Source organism: Cavia porcellus, unplaced genomic scaffold, assembly GCF_034190915.1.
Source record: "Cavia porcellus strain 051 isolate PalLab524CR breed Dunkin Hartley unplaced genomic scaffold, mCavPor4.1 scaffold_10, whole genome shotgun sequence".
Classification (NCBI taxonomy): Eukaryota; Metazoa; Chordata; class Mammalia; order Rodentia; family Caviidae; genus Cavia; species Cavia porcellus.
The window spans coordinates 69,261,538-69,277,510 of NW_026947493.1; the positions used below are offsets into that span (position 1 = coordinate 69,261,538).

Here is a 15,973-nt window from a genome sequence, read left to right on the forward strand (position 1 = left end):
GTACGGCAGGCTGAGAAAGGCACAAGGAAACCACATGTGCAGTCATTTATTTTCAAAGACAATTGCCACTGGATTGGAGTCCATAAAGAATGTTCTCCAAATAATTTCCATTGCAACTCAACACGTTTACTTAAAGCTTCAGTGAAAAAATATACTTAGAACACATTATTTTAGAGTCACTAGATATACAGCTGTACTCTTGCAGAGCTTACAGTTACAGTTGGAGAATCTCACAATAAACAAATAATTTGATAGATAAATAAATCTTCATTGCCTACAATGAGGCATCCAGCAATGATTGATTGCATTAATGGTGCAAATTTTCTCTCTCTCCTCTGTCCATGTTCTTTGCCATATGAGTTTGGAGTTCCCCTCATCAAGAGAAAGAGTCTCTTTAGTCATAATGATCACTTTGATCAATAGGATGTCAGTAGTTGCGACACATGCAGAGACTTGAGAAAAGTCTACTCATCCCATTTCTCATCCTACTGTTGCATCTGGGACCACAGTGCCAAGAAGCAGCCTGGCCAGGCCTGATGGAAGACTGAAAGACACATGCAAGGGAGAGCTACATCAGATACCATTGGACCATAAGCCAGTTTCCAGAAAGCTGACAGATTTGATAACCCCCAGATACATGAGCAACTGAGCAACTTTAGTTAGGACCAGAAAAATATCCCATCTTAAATCATAAAGCTACAGATTTAGCTAAATGAGTATACATCATTTAAATCCTGCTTGGAAGCACAGCACAACTACAACACCGGTTAACTTATTCAAGCACTGAAGGCTCCCAGTAAACCTGTAGAATTTTTAAAAAGAAGCACATGAGGCATTATTAGCCTTCAATATTTTGGCTGACAAATAGCATTTAAGATCAGCTTGTTAATTTTGTAGGAGATAAAGTTAGATAAAATTTGTACCTTATATGATAAAGGCACTATGCATTTGGAATGGTAAGAGCCATTGACTGATCTGTATAAAGTTCTTCTGAGCCTCTCTGTGGCCTTTGGTGTAGAGTGCAGATTCTTTATTCATGACATGCAAGGTGCCCCTGTCTGGTTCCTATGGTTTTCCATTCTAATCCATCTCTTCTGACCCAGAGGTCTAAATCCTGCAGATTGTGTTCATCAGGTTCAGTTTCCTCTTGGCTTGTAAGTGGGTTTGCCAATGCAAGAAAAGAACAACAGACTGAAAGATGGAAGATTCATCTTTCTTTAGGTAAGAGTTTCTGTTCCTCTGATCCTCTCTTCTCTGTGAGCTGTAGTTGCACCATGGATGTGATAGTTTGTTTTGTTTCTCTTTGCTTTGTCTTTTTGTTAAATATCATGGCTTCTAGAGGGTGTTTCTTCCTATAGCCAAAGGTCTCACATTCTTCTGGCAACTCCTTCCTCCCACTGACCCCAAGCCTAAGGATGGTAACACTGGCTGTTAGTTCTGGAGGAGTTTATTATGCCTTGCTGCCTTCCCCCACTTCAGACCAAACATTGCTTCAAAACAAAAGGCCCAGTTGTCATTTCTGAGGGTTCCATCTGTGGCCTGCCATGGCTTTCCAGCCTTGCTTATCACCCACTAACTCTCCTTCCCAGACCCCAAATTCTAGCCACATCTGCATCCTCCATTTGCTTCTGTGTGTCCTTTTACTTCTTCTTGGCCAGGATGTCACACACTTTAAAAGTATAGGCTGAAATATCGCATTTTCCAGGACATCATCCCTGACCACAGCTCCACAGCACTCCAACCCCTGAGTCAAATGCTGTTCTTGTGTGTTCCTATCACAGCACCATCCCTGGAGTTCAGTGCCCAACTAGGAGGGTGTCTAAATCTCCATGGAAGACAGATTAAAGCCTCCCATGAGGCTGTATTCCAACCCCCAAAACTTGTGAATCTGTTGGCATACATGATAAAAGGTGCCAGTGGCTGCTAATCAAACTTAAAGATGAAAGGATTACCCATGGGAGCAGCATATGCAGTCACCACAGGTCCTTAGCTGTGGAAGGGGGAGGTGGATGAGTATGAACAGGGAGATAGCAGTTAGAGGCTTTCCTGGCTATTGTTCCATCCTTTGAAGATGGAAAAGGGAGCCAAAAGCCAAGGAATGTGGGTGGACTTAGAAGCCAGATCAGGCAAGAAACAGATTCTCCCCCAGAGGTTCCAGAAGGAACAAGGCCTTCAGCACTTGGATTTGGCAAGATCTATTTTGGACTCCTGACCACAAGAACTGTAAAATAACCAATTGTGTTGTTTAAGCCACCAAATATGTGGTAAGTTGCTGCAGCAGCAGTAGAAAACTAAATACTCCCCGAGTCGATGATCAGATCCTTGAGGACAGGGAATGTATCTCTCCTATTTTCCGAGCTCCTCTCAAAAGACCTGTCTTGGAGTAATTCTTGAGATATTTGTGGAAAAGAAGATAGGATACAAAATTATCTGGATTCATCTAAGTCTAACATCCATGTAGCACTCGTTTATGTGAAAGAAGAGATCTGGATTTGCCCATAAATTTTTTAAAAATAGCTTTTAGTTATTAATCTACCATATAATCATTGAGAAAAATAACTCAGTCTGTTGCCAAGGAGAACAAGGATGCAGGAATGTGGAGGCATTCGCGATGTCTTTCCTCTCAGGAAAGCAGCTGTGCTAACAGTGGCCTGCCTCAGGCCATGCCCAGCTCCCCATATGGGCAGGGAAGGAACAGATCGTTCCTTCCCCTCGAGCAGCTGGCCCTGGTTTTGGCTGGATCTGGGTTCCTGAGCCTCATGGGCACCGGTTACTACAGTTTGGCAAGTGCTCCAGCTCTGGTATTTCCAGAAGGGCTGTTCTATTACTAATCTGGAGCGGACACCTCCTATCATCACCATGATCTTGTTCTTATGGCAGCACCAACAACAAATGAGCTGCAAATCCCACAACCTGTTCATGAAATGAGAGCTAGTGCATTGGTTGACAGCCCATTTGACTTTGCTGAGCTCTCTGGACCACGAGCCAGGAACCCAGGGGTCTTGCCTGGCTCAGCCTCTAGCCAGCTATGTGACCTTGACTGACTTCCATGTAGCATATGAAAGGGGCGGGCTTCTGTGGTTGCTGCAGGCTCTTGCATTCTAAGAGTCCATGACAGCTGTACAATTCCCAAGCACACTGGTGCCTGAGGAAGGCCAGTGCCACTAAAGAGAGCATTTCACCAAGACAGAAAATAAGAGCTAGCAACTGAGGTGAAAGGGGAGAGAAAAAAAGCGCAGAATGAGAGAAGGAAAGAGGGACAGAAAGGGAGGGAGAACACCTAGTAAGCACCGGATCCGTACACCTGCCTCTGTTCACGCACACACTAGGTCAGAGCATCACAAAATTTCCACCAAAATACCTCTGACCTAGGAGAAAATTGATGGAAGCCCATGGGAACCACACCTATAACAAACAGGAAATCTGAAATTTCATTTTTAATCCTAAATTGGTGCAAGCTTTGTGCTTTCCTCCATACAAGAGGGCTTCATTTCTTCTGTGTAATAAAACTGTTGCTACAGGAATGTTACTATACAGCATGCTAGTCTTGCAGTACAAAAACCTCCAGCCACTTCCATTTCTCTCTGCTATGGGGCACTCAAATTGCAGAGGGAAGAATTTAAGAATTGTGAGGAGAGACATTCCTCGGCTTCACCAAGGGCTGGTAGGTTACCCAGTTTATTACACTCAGAGAAATCAAATAAATAAAGTAAAACTCAACCAACCCAACAATGTTTCCTCCAGAAAACCACAGTGACAGGTTTGCCCCAGCGGACCTGCCTTCCCTGTATTCTGTGCTGAAGAAAGACCACGACTGTTTAGTGTTCTGTTTACAGCAATGAAGCACTTTAATACTCTGTTTGAAACACTGCCAGCAATTTGAAAAGGCGGATTTGGGGGAGTTTATTCTCAAAAGCGGAAGTGGTGGAAAGAGGAGACAAAGTTCCTAGGAAATGGAGGCTCCGTCCTTACAACGTCACACAGAGACCTTAGCCAGGGAGGTTTGGGCTGCCAGCAGAAGAGGAGCAAGACAGGGACACGCCATAGACCCTGCAGAGTAGAGGGGGGAACCCCAAGGACTGTGGGAAGGCCAATCAGGGCAAAGGCTAGAAGTGAGGAGGTCATGGCAAGCTCCGTGACTCCTCCTCAGGGTGGTTGTGAGCTAAGAAGAGGGAGTACGTGTCTTCATATCATAAGTGCAAGCATTTGCTGTTATTATTATCATCATCATTCATCAGGAGCGAGGTTACCGCCTTGTTGGCAAAGTCAACCAGCAGGAGCAGAACTGAAAACCAAGCAGTAGGTAGGACATGGGAACCGGGGCTGTGCTTGCAAAGATGCAGGGATTATTAGGAAGCAGGTGAAAACCTGGAATAGAGCCAGAGGTCTTACTGAAGTCACAGGGAAAGAGACACACTTAGAAGGGAACTTTTCTCGGGCAGGTCAGAATTAAGGGTTCAATATTCAAAGAAACGCTGAGTGCAAATGGATGGAACATCACCAAACTAGAATTGATAAGAGGAACAAGTAACAGGAAATCAAAAAAGACAACACCATATAGAATGCAGGCTCATAAACATAGGTTTAAATCCTATCACATCTGGCTGTGTGACTGTGGGGAGGATGTGTAGCATCTCTGAGCCTCTGTTTCATCCCAGTTAAAATGAAGACAGAAAGTTCCGTCACGGGATTTTGGAAGATCCAAATGAGATTATCCATGGGATACATAAAATGCTCATTCAATGTTAAGTTTTTCTTGCTATTAGCTGTCACGTGACTGTTACCCAGCCAGAACACTGTATATTTAAGATTCTGAAGTTGGGTAGGGAAAAAATATAGGAAGAAATGCATTTTCAAAGTCCCTAGGCTTTATTTTGGAACAACCAAGAATTGAAAAGTAAGGGGGAAGGGAGAAGCGTACAAGGAGGAGGAATAAAAGAGGAAGGCAAAAAGGGGGTGAAAGGGAAGAAGACGAAGGAGGGGGAAGGAGACCAAAAAAAAATGCAAAGAACAGTCCTGGCCATTGTCAGCCAGACAATTTAGCATGGAAATATTCCAAAACAAATCATCCATTGGCTCCTTATTCCCAGCTCCCCTTACGCCGCAGTCCATCCCTGAATGTTAAAGTTCTCTCGAGGCCGCCTCTGGCACCGTTCCCTCCTCACTTAACACAACCTTCTCAGGCAATACCCATTCCCTCGCTTTACTGCTGCTCATTCTTTAATCATAAAACATTTATTTCCAGCTTGGCAATCTCTCTCAGGTTTCAAATTTGACCTGAATAGATCAAAGTCAATACAAAAATAAATCTGTATTTTTCACCCATAAAAGTTTTTGGTCTTCCTTTCAGTGCTTATGGAGATTAACAGCACTCTGACTACCCCAAATCAGAAATGTGGGAATCAAACATTCTTCCTCTTCCTGTCCCTATGACACCTCACCTGCCTTAATTCTGTTTGAACCCTCTTTCAAATTTCTGTCCTGATATTAATTGCAACAGTTCTCACCCTCAGCCCTCAGCCAGACTGCAGAAAGAGTCTGCAGATTGGTCTTCCTGAGGCCAGACCCATCCCCATCCCACCCAACCTCTGTAATCAGACCAATGCTGTGATAAACGACGTTCCCTGGGGAATCTTTCATGTATTCCTCCTGCAATGTACAGCACAAAAACAGAAGTCCTTAGTATAACTTGCAAAGCCCATCACCTGACAGTTCCGGCTTACCTTTCCAGCTTCATCCACTCTCCTGGTCTCTATTTCCCAACCCAAACTGTGGGATAACCTCCATTCCATCCTGGATGATCCACTTACTTGAGGATGTTCTTCACTTTTCCTGGAGAATTGCTGATTCTCCCATCTACCCACCAAATTCCTGGTTACGTGCAAGGCTGCTTAAATGCTATGAAGCCTTCTTTAATTTGTCTACATAAACACATAACCAATCCTACAGCATAGCTTTTTCTGTAACAGTGTTTAGGTATTTAGCATACCGTCTGACTATTTGTTTAAAATAGGGTTTCTATAATTGAACTGAAAGCTTCTGATGGTAGGAATTGTACTCTATTTGTCACTGTATTCCCGTGCCTAATAAAATGCTCAGAACATAGTGATAATCAGTTTGTAACAGGAACAATTGACTAAATGATAAACCAAGAACATAAATATAGTTATGCCTATGGTCTAAATCCAAACTGGTAGAATTCTAGCACTATACACCATAACTATCATTCTGATCCCTCACATTTACTGAAAGGAAATAAAGAGCTCATCTAGAGAGTCCAGTGGCACCCTGGGCATGTGACCTTGGAGACAGCATCCACTGAGGTCACTCTAGGTCAAGCAGGATCCCTCTGTAATCCTAGAAATTCCACTTGGTCTGCATGCTCCATGGTGCTCAGGCTTGGGAGATTTCAATTTATTAATTAGCCATAAAAATAGAACTGCCAACAACTTCGACTGCCAGTTTTCTGTAGTCAGAATTATTTCCGTAGGAGAATCTGCAGGGAAAACAAGATTATAACCAGAAGATTGTCGTGGTGAACACAGAATTGGAGGAAGAACAGTCACCCCAACTTATTCATTTATCCAACTGCTCAGCACCATTCCTCTATCTTCTGTATTTGGTAGAAATGGCCCCCAGCCAGTGGTGTCTTACCAGGACAGCAGTGGACATGCTCTGAAATATTCTGCTTTTTTAGTTCTGCTTTTCTAGACTTTATGTCAATATGCCCTTTGTGTTGACCGGGAAGACAGACCATATCTCAATTTTAATTTGAATAATACAGTCAGATGTGTTCTGAAGCTATTCACAGGTTAATTAAATATCTCAGCCACTTATGTTCAAATTATTGCTTAGGGAAAATTCATTTTCACCAAAGATTGATCTTACCCAAAATAGGTTGTTTTAAGTTTTGAAGAAACCTTTGTTTCTTGTGCCTCTGTGCAGAATTTGTTTTCTCTGGAAGTAAAAACAGTCAAGATTATTGAAGCTTCTCTCTACCAGGAAGTATGACCATAGACAGAGAATCTAAACAGAAAAAAAGAAGATACTAAGAGTGTAATAATAATCATATAAGCTGAGCTAATACTTTCCTCTTTCATTTGTTGGGAATGACAGGGTTTGAAACCTTCTGAAAAGAGGAATCCAACACAGAAGACCAGCATTTATCCACCTCTCCATCCCGAGGCATCTGTCTTTTCCATGTGATCACATGAATTTGGTTCAAGGCCTGGTCTGGAGGATACACACAGATTGAACAAGTGAGGGGCAGGATGCCTCCTGTAAGAGCAATAGGGGGATCAGGATGAATAAGAACCTGTGGAAAAGAGAGACCCAAGAGTCTCTACACAACTAGGTAGAAAGCCTGTGGTTATCCATCCTTAGACACAAAATTAAAAGGTGACATTTAAAAAGTGGTCCCACGAATTCCCCGAAGGAAATAAACTTTGGGTTAGTATACCTTCCTAAGAAACTCAAAGCAGTCACCTCTCACACTGAAGTAACTTGAATGAGCAAATCTTGGCTATCCCCACTCACACACTTCCTTCTACTTTTCTCAGATACTTATAGTCACAGAATCTATTCTAAGTAGTTTTGGGCTGAGATATGGTCAGGAGAAATTCAGTATAGTGTAGCCAAGATACAACAGACTTGCTGTAAAGATTAAGAGAGAAATTTTGTGAAAGACTTCGTACAGTGCAAGGACTCAGTAAACAGCAGTTACCTAAGGGACAGGTCATGAAGCAAGGAATCCAGTTAGGATCAGCCTTCAAGACTCTGCAAGCAAGAAGTTCATCTTTAGATATGGCCTATGTGCTTTGACCAGAACCATGAGCCAAAAGAAACCTATTTTCTTTATAACTCACCCAGTCTGTAGTCTTGTGTTACTAGTGACAGAAAATAGTAATACAGTTGACATCTCAGAAAAATCCTATCTGTCATTTTGATCTGTCAGTCAGAAGAGGGTAGACAATGCTATTGTAGGAGGTAACTCAAAAATCTCAGCAGCATGAAACAGCTAGGCAGATTCGACTAATGTTAATAGGTGGCTAAGGATTTAGCTCCCTACCACCATTATGCTCACTTCAAGACACTGGCAAATTCAGCATGCTTTAGCTTGTACACTATGCGTCAAAGAGTGAAAGGCAAAGTGTGGAAAATACAGACTGGTTCTTAACTCTTCCACTTGGAAACGATGCCCGCGATCCCACTCATCTTCTGTCAATCAAGGTAAGACACATGGCCACGCCTGTTATTTTCTGGACAGGAAAGTAAAATCCTGCCATGTGCCTAGAAGGAAAGAAAGCCAGATAGTTAGGGTGAAACCCTGAAGAATATCACACTACAAGAGACACAAAGAATCTGGCCTCACTACAGAGCCTCAAAACAAAGACTCGATCAATTCAGAGAGCCTACACCTACACAAAAAACCTCATTCTGTTGCTGAATGGAAAGTGGATGATCAGAAAATGTGTGTGGCAATTGTCCCGCCAAGAATGAGGATGACTGTTCTTTGGGGGAGATAACAGGAGAGTTTCTAAAGATGTATTTCAAAGTAGACGTGACAAGAACTGCAGATGGATTGGGGTGGAGTATGAGGGCAACAGAAGCCACTAAGATTGACCTTTAGAAACCCCTCACAGTGTCCTCTGTCCCAACTTCACCAGAGCCACCTGTTCCTCTTTGTCAAGCTGATAAGTAAAAATGTTCAAGTGTTTTACGGTTCTTGATTGCTGCTATGGTGAGATGTTTGCTGTGTTTGCACACCATTTATCTTTCTTCTATTGCAAGTGTTTCTTCTGTTGTCAAAATAATATTTGATACTGAAAATACTACTTGAAAGGCAATAAAGATGGATATTCATGTCCTCCAATAGCATGTGAGCTTTACAAACATAAGGAACAAAAAACCTTGTCCATTTTAGTCACCACTCTTATCTCTGGCACCTAAAACAGTGCTTACCTTTCAGTGATGATAAAAATCCACTAACACCTAGATACTTTGGTCTGTGTCTGGTACTGTCCTAAGGGCTTCTCATACAATGACTCATTTATAACAAATCACTTACAAATGAAGAAAGGCTAAATAACTGACTAAAATTACAAAGCTAGGAGACTGTGGAGTCAGGGTCTGGGCCCAGAGTCTAGCTCTTAACCACTGTGTTCTGTTGCCTTTCAGTAACACGTACAAAAAATATTGAAGTGTCAATTAATTTTCCAATCTGTAAAAAGGGAATAATAACACTTAATCTTAAGCATTTGGAAGGAGAAAGTGAAAGTAATTAATAATTAAATCAAATTAAATTGATAAATTTAATAAATAAATAAATAAAATAATTAATAAATAAAATTAAATCAAATTAAATCAAACAACTTTATAGGGAGATAAAGGATATAGTTACTATAAAAGAAAACTTATCTAAAATCCATTTTGTTAGCAAATTAAGAAAGGGCTTAGCATAATGCATGTTTGCTCCAGGATTATGCTTCAAATTCTCAATAATAAAATACACTCCTGGTTAATGACCTAGAGGTGTCAAACAACACTCTAGAGTGAACATTGTTCTCCTAGTCAGTCACTTCCTAATCTCAACAAAACTCAAATCAGTCCCACACATTCTACTAATTAACTCTTCAAAATGTTGGTAAGTACACATGCTTTGTCTGCTTAACAGCTCCTCACTGTGGACCACAAACTTTTCTCATTGAAAGACAAGTGCAATATACAAGAAACCACTGTAGCATTAGCTCCAGGGAGCGCTGCATGTGAATCTCAGCTCTCTTATGGACAAGCAGAGTAAAATAAATATGGGACAATCAATAGTTTATCACCCCCTGTGTCACTACAAAATAGCAAGTTGTGAGAACCAAGTAAGATTAAGTGTGTACGAAGGTTAACTTCACAGGTCAGCTTGAGTGGATTGTATGCTGCCCAAATACTGAACTGAAAGAGGACACTCAGTCCTCCTAACTAGGTCACACTCTGCCCACAGGCAAACTCCTTTCTCTTCACATTCCTTGACAGGATCAGCAAATTGCAAACTCAGAATCCTTCTGGTAGATAAAGCTATGGGCATTGTGAGGAGTCTAATTTTGAAGACAGTATGTTGCATCTGTTATATTCCTGGCAGGTGGAAGCCAAGAGTAGCACTTACACATTTTGAAAATATCTCGATCAGTATAACTCATATCCAGATCAAAAGAATAACAGAAAACATAAGGGACATGGGAGAGAAAAAGTAGAAATCCAACATGTAAACAATGAAAGGACATGAAGAGCAAAATTAATAATCAAGGTATAATTTTTTTAAATCTAAGATTTTAAAAGAACCAATTAAAAGAATGTGAAATTCATTAAATTAAAAATTTTTAAAAAGAACTATCACTGTCTGAAGCCAAATTAATAAACCTAAGTGAACTCTGGAAGATAACTATAAATAAACTTTAGGAATAATAACTTAATCTTTCTCAATGGTTCACGATTATGATTTCTACAGATTTCTTTACTGCCATTACAAGATAATGGAATTAGAGCTTCAGGAGCCCCTAGAGAAAAGGCTGAATCTAAGAAGGTCATAGACAGCTACCCTGCTAATTGCAGACAGAAAGAGATTTCGAATGGTCAGTCCTTTAGAAACTTATAAACGATTTTCCTGCACAGGCACCCAGGGTATTAACCAGCTCACGAAATCCCAAGGTGTGGGTCCTTGGATAGAAATATGATACAGGAAATGATGAATGGGTTCAGAGAAGCCAATTCTCCTTTTCTCGTTTTCTTTTTTTAAAATAACCAAATGTTCATAGGAAACGATAGCAATTGATAGGAGAACAGTGAATAATTAAGGGGGAAAAAGGAGACTTGATATTTGCTGAATTATCTAATTGGGGTAATTGTTCAAATAAAGTAGAACAAAATAAATCAAAAATAATGAATGCAAAAGCCCACAGATTACACAAATGATGAATAGAAGAAAGGGGGAGTCACAAAGGGCGAAAATGTCGTATCCTCCATGGAGGAGAGAGAAAGTTAATTGTTGAAATGTATAGAACTAAACTAATAGCAAACTACTGAACTCTTGCCAAAAGTAATTGTGGCTGATTTATAGTAATAAGTTAATAACTACTGCGATTAGGAATGTTTATAGCCTGTTTTAAATTAATGGTAGGTATAGGATATTTACCTTTAAACTATTCTAGAACGAAAAAAATCAGAGTCCATCAGAATTCAAAATAGGAAAAAACTGGATCTTACTCCTTTACAAAACAAAAATAGAAAGCAGAGGACAAAGAACATGAAATGAATTATTTCACATACTGAAGTACATACTATTTCATTTTATCCATGTGACAGCTTACAGATGAACATAAAGCACAAAGATATTGAAAATTTGTAAGATGTTAGTAACACACTCTTACCGTACAAAAAGAGATCATTATGTAGTAGTCTTGATTTAAATTAATTAAAAGAATGTGACTTTTAAAAAAAGGTTTGTATGAACTAACAACCAAAGATACAGAAAATTGTTTAAAAAACAGACTTGACCAAAAGTCAAACTACATTTAGACATTTTAATTTTCATAAATAAAATCACTCAATTTTAATGAATATTGTGATACAAATAAAAGTTTTAAAAACTTAAAGTGAACTATTTCAGAAAGATAACTGACTTAATATTTTAAAATCTAATAAAGAATCACATCAGAAATCTTTAAAATGAAATTAGTTTAAAAATGCTATGTAATTGGCTAATTTTACTCTCAATAGTGTACTCATTAAACTCAAGAATAAAATCCACCATTATCATTTTTGTTTCACATAAGATTTGTGGTTTTTATTAATGTAAAATATTGGGAAAAAGAAAATATGTATTTTTAAAAGAAAGACAGATTAATAGTTGCAATAATAACATCATCTTGAACTTTAAAATTAATAAAGATGACATGATTATACTTTTTTTAAATCCCAAAGATTCATGTGAAAAACATTAGAAGTTACAGAAGAACTGAGTAAGTAAAATAGTAAAGTTCAAGATAACATTTTCAATATTTCTTTGTACTGCAAAAAAAATCTATACTATCATTTAAAAAATGTATATCTATGGATCATTTATAATTGGAAGAAAACAAAATAGGAATAAGCTTAATGAAAGAAATTTGGAAAGTTTGTTTTTAAAGTCTAGTTATTACTATCAGTAGCTTTTAAATTTTAAGCACAGAGATTAATCATCCAGTTAACCAATATTTTTATTAGTGTATGTTTGTAACAGAGAATAGTAATGGTCCTTTGAGGGAATTGGTACATATAACCTATCTTGATCATTTTTTACCCCATATCTTATGATAATACTTTGAAAAATATAAAAAATAACTTTCCTGCTGTTATTGTTTTGTAATTTCAATGTCAACATACTTGTCCAGTTTGAGAAAATGGTGCTATAAATATTTTTACTGGTCATTAAAATGTATCATAAAGAAACAACTCAAATGCAGGCTACTTAAACAAAATTTTTTTTAATTCTAAATAAAGAGTCCAGAAATAGAAATAACTATAAAAACTCATAAAAGGATGACCAAATGACTTTAATAAATGATTTAAAAGTTAGATTTACTGTATATATAGTTTGTAGGGAAATGTATTACAGAGACGTCTTACAATCTACGTCAAAATAAACTGGAGAAGAATTTAAGAGTTGAATAGAAAATAACATATAGTATATGAAGTGTGGATGAAGCTCACCAATATCACAGCTGCTGAGATAATAAGACTTAAATTTACAGGCAAGATCAATGTTGATATAACAGAATGTGGCCCAATATAAAATGCCCACAGTACTTTACAGTTCCTAGCCTCAATGTAAGAAGCCTATTTTTCCACTCCTTGAATCTGTATTATTTCAACAATTGGTTTGGTCAAAAGCACCCACTGTCAATCACACTGTGTAAGCAGGGAAAGCATACAGGAGATTAACATGCCCAAGAACGTCTTCCATCTGGAGCCCTCATAATGGGCACTTCTTGTTGCTCCAGCTTCCCGGCTTGCTGGATGACGGGGCATAATGTCACACACAGACCAGGCTTCCCAGCTGATGCAACTTAGATCAGTCAGCCCCAACTAAACAGGGAGTAGTAGCAAACGCCTAAGTGAGCCACAATCATTGCAGCCACCCTGCTGGGGCAGCCAAAGTTATTGAGCCATGAACTAAATGATTGTTAATGTTCCAAGCTACCAAGCCTTGAGGCAATGTATAACACTACAATAATTGCTAATATGAATGCTCAAAAGTAAGGGGGGAATTACTAGTGAGGTATCTCTGAGAGACTGATGGAATTTATTATCTAGAAAAAATATCACTCAGAATATATATGAGAATCCTCATCAGAGGGTCCACCAGAAGATGGGAAAGCCATGGGTGGTTTCTCATCTAACCTCATGGACATGAAGGCTGTAAAGATTCCACTAGTATTCAGCTGTAATAAACTGGCATGAGAGCTAATTAAATTATCACCTATAGTCTTCACTGAAATGAAAATATAATTGAATTTAAGGTACTAGGAGAATTGTTCAAAAAATGTTTTCTGGATCCCTCTGTCCATCTCTCAACCCTGACCTCAAGATCAGCTTGCATATTTAGATCCCATGTATATTTACAGACAATTATAATCAACATTTCCACAAGGTTTTAGAACTTGCAATGCTTAAAAGAAATTTTTCTCTCTTTTTTTTCTCTCTCTCTCTACCTCTCTCAAACTGAGGGACCTTCAGTTCACTAGTGTCTTAGTCAGTTTTATTGTATCTATGACACAATACCCAACACCTATAATGTAAGGACAAGAGGTTTATGTCAGCTCATGATTTGTATGGGTTTCAGTCCATGGCTGGCTGGCTCCAAGCAGACCAGTATATAGCACAGGAGCCCGGCAGAGGACTCACAGCTCACAGCACTGCAGACAGGAAGCAGAGAGAGAGTGGAGGGAGGGGCCAGGAGGCAGATAAACCCTCCGGGCCATGCCCACAGTGACCCCCTCCTTTGACCAGACCCCATCTCCTAACATCAAGTGAACTATAAGCATCCATAATCCAATGATCTTTGAGCACAGGAGGTTGGGGAAGGGTAGATTTTGCCCAAGATTTGTTGGACCAAAAGAGTTAATAGTTCATGACTACATATGGAGAGAAAAGACAATGTGAGAATTAGATAAGATATGATCTGTTGATGAGAGTTTCTTTGAGAAAGTTAAAAGGAGTAAACTCAGAAGCAAAGGGGGAGGGACTGACCTCCAATCTGAGGAGGGATGAGTGCTTTGTTTATGCACATATGTACTAAGGTGTCTCAAATCCATAATTAATTAAAGCTCATGATACTTTATCACAAATGAGGGAACAAGAGTATTGTCTCCTTGAAAATAGACTGTTTTCAAGCATCTAGACCCAAAGTTCTCACACATTTGCTGATCAATAGTTCATATGGTAATTTTTAATATCACCAATGAAATTTCTGTCATCATAAAAAATAAACTTATTGGATGCACATTTGGCACAGCTATTTATTTTTAGCAATCCTATGTTTCAGGTTAGAATAAAGTAAGTGTCTAGATTGATCATAGATGCCATATATACAAAAGCTTTTGTATTAAAAATAAAACAGGATGAAACCAAAAATGAATAAAGAAAATAATAAAGATCAGAAAACACAATCCCTTATCAAACTGTCAACATCATTTTTTCATATAGATTAACATTTTGATTCTTACATGTCTGTAAAAATAAAAAAGACTCAGAATAGTCTAAAAATTATAGCTCCAACCCTCCCCAGTCCCACAACTTATCCCAAAGTTACACCAGTCATGACAAAATGGCATTGATATCAAGATAGTCAAACCACCAATATAAAGTCCCAAACTAGATATTCACATAACAGACATTTGATTTCTCATAAAGATGCAAAAGTAATTAAGTAGAGAAAGTTTTCTACCCTCAATAAATATACTGGAACAACTGGATATTCACATGCAAAAAAATCAAACCTTATATCACATCAAAAATTTCTTAGGACATCCAAAAGCCAACTCAAAATGGCTCACAGTAGGTTAAAGACCTGAGTCATTGCTTTGGCTAAAGTCATTCTCTCTGGGACAAAATACATGCTTTTTCTTTCAGATTGTCACACTAATGAAACAATACAGTGTTTATACACACGTGACATTTATTTCACCAATAATATTTATTTCAAGGTGCATCCATTTACCTATAAAAATGTCCGGTTTATCATTCTTTATGGCTGAATATATCCTGTTATATAGAAATACCACATCTTTTTTATCCATTCCTCAGTCAATGGGCATTTAGGCTGTTTCCAAGATCTAGCTATAAATTATGTTGCTATAAACATGGGTGCACATATATTGCTATGGTATGATGTTTTTAATTCTTTTGGGAAGATGCTCAGAAGGGGAATAGCTGGGTTGAATGGGGCCTCCAATGTTAAGTTTTTTGAGAAATCTCCACACTGATTTCCACTGTGGTTGCACAATCTGCATTCCCACCAACAGTGGAGAAGGGTTCCTTTTCCCCCACAGCTCCTCCAGCACTTGTTATTGGTTGATTTCTTAATGCTAGCCATTCTTTCTGGGGTGAGGTGAAATCTCAGTGTTGTCTTAATTTGCATCTCTCGAATGGCCAGTGCTGTTGAACATTTTTTCATATATTTATTTAATGTTTGTATTTCTTTATCTGAGAAGGATAAAGGAAAGCCTATCAAATTACAGTGTTTGTCTCAGAGACCACCCCCTTTTTTTTGTACTGGAGATTAAACTCATGACCTTGCACTTGCCACGCAGGTACTTGTGTCACTGAGCTATAACCCCAGCCCCTGGAGGCCCATTTTTGGATTGGGTCTTTAAATCTAGGAGATTTGACTTTTTTGAGTTCTTTATATGGTCTCGATAATAATCCTTTATCTGAGGAACAGCTGGCA

At 38.8% G+C, this 15,973-nt stretch overlaps 2 long non-coding RNA genes across 3 annotated transcripts in view; both read right to left on the bottom strand.

Moving 5' to 3' along the window:
- Positions 1-15,973, bottom strand: part of LOC134477923 (uncharacterized) — a 203,204-nt gene that overhangs the window by 63,330 nt on the left and 123,901 nt on the right. The window lies entirely within an intron of this gene.
- LOC134477924 (uncharacterized) lies at positions 105-7,079 on the bottom strand. Its single transcript, XR_010050239.1, has 2 exons — positions 924-7,079; positions 105-544 (listed from the first exon to the last, which is right to left on the bottom strand). It is a non-coding gene; the product is annotated as an uncharacterized LOC134477924 (long non-coding RNA).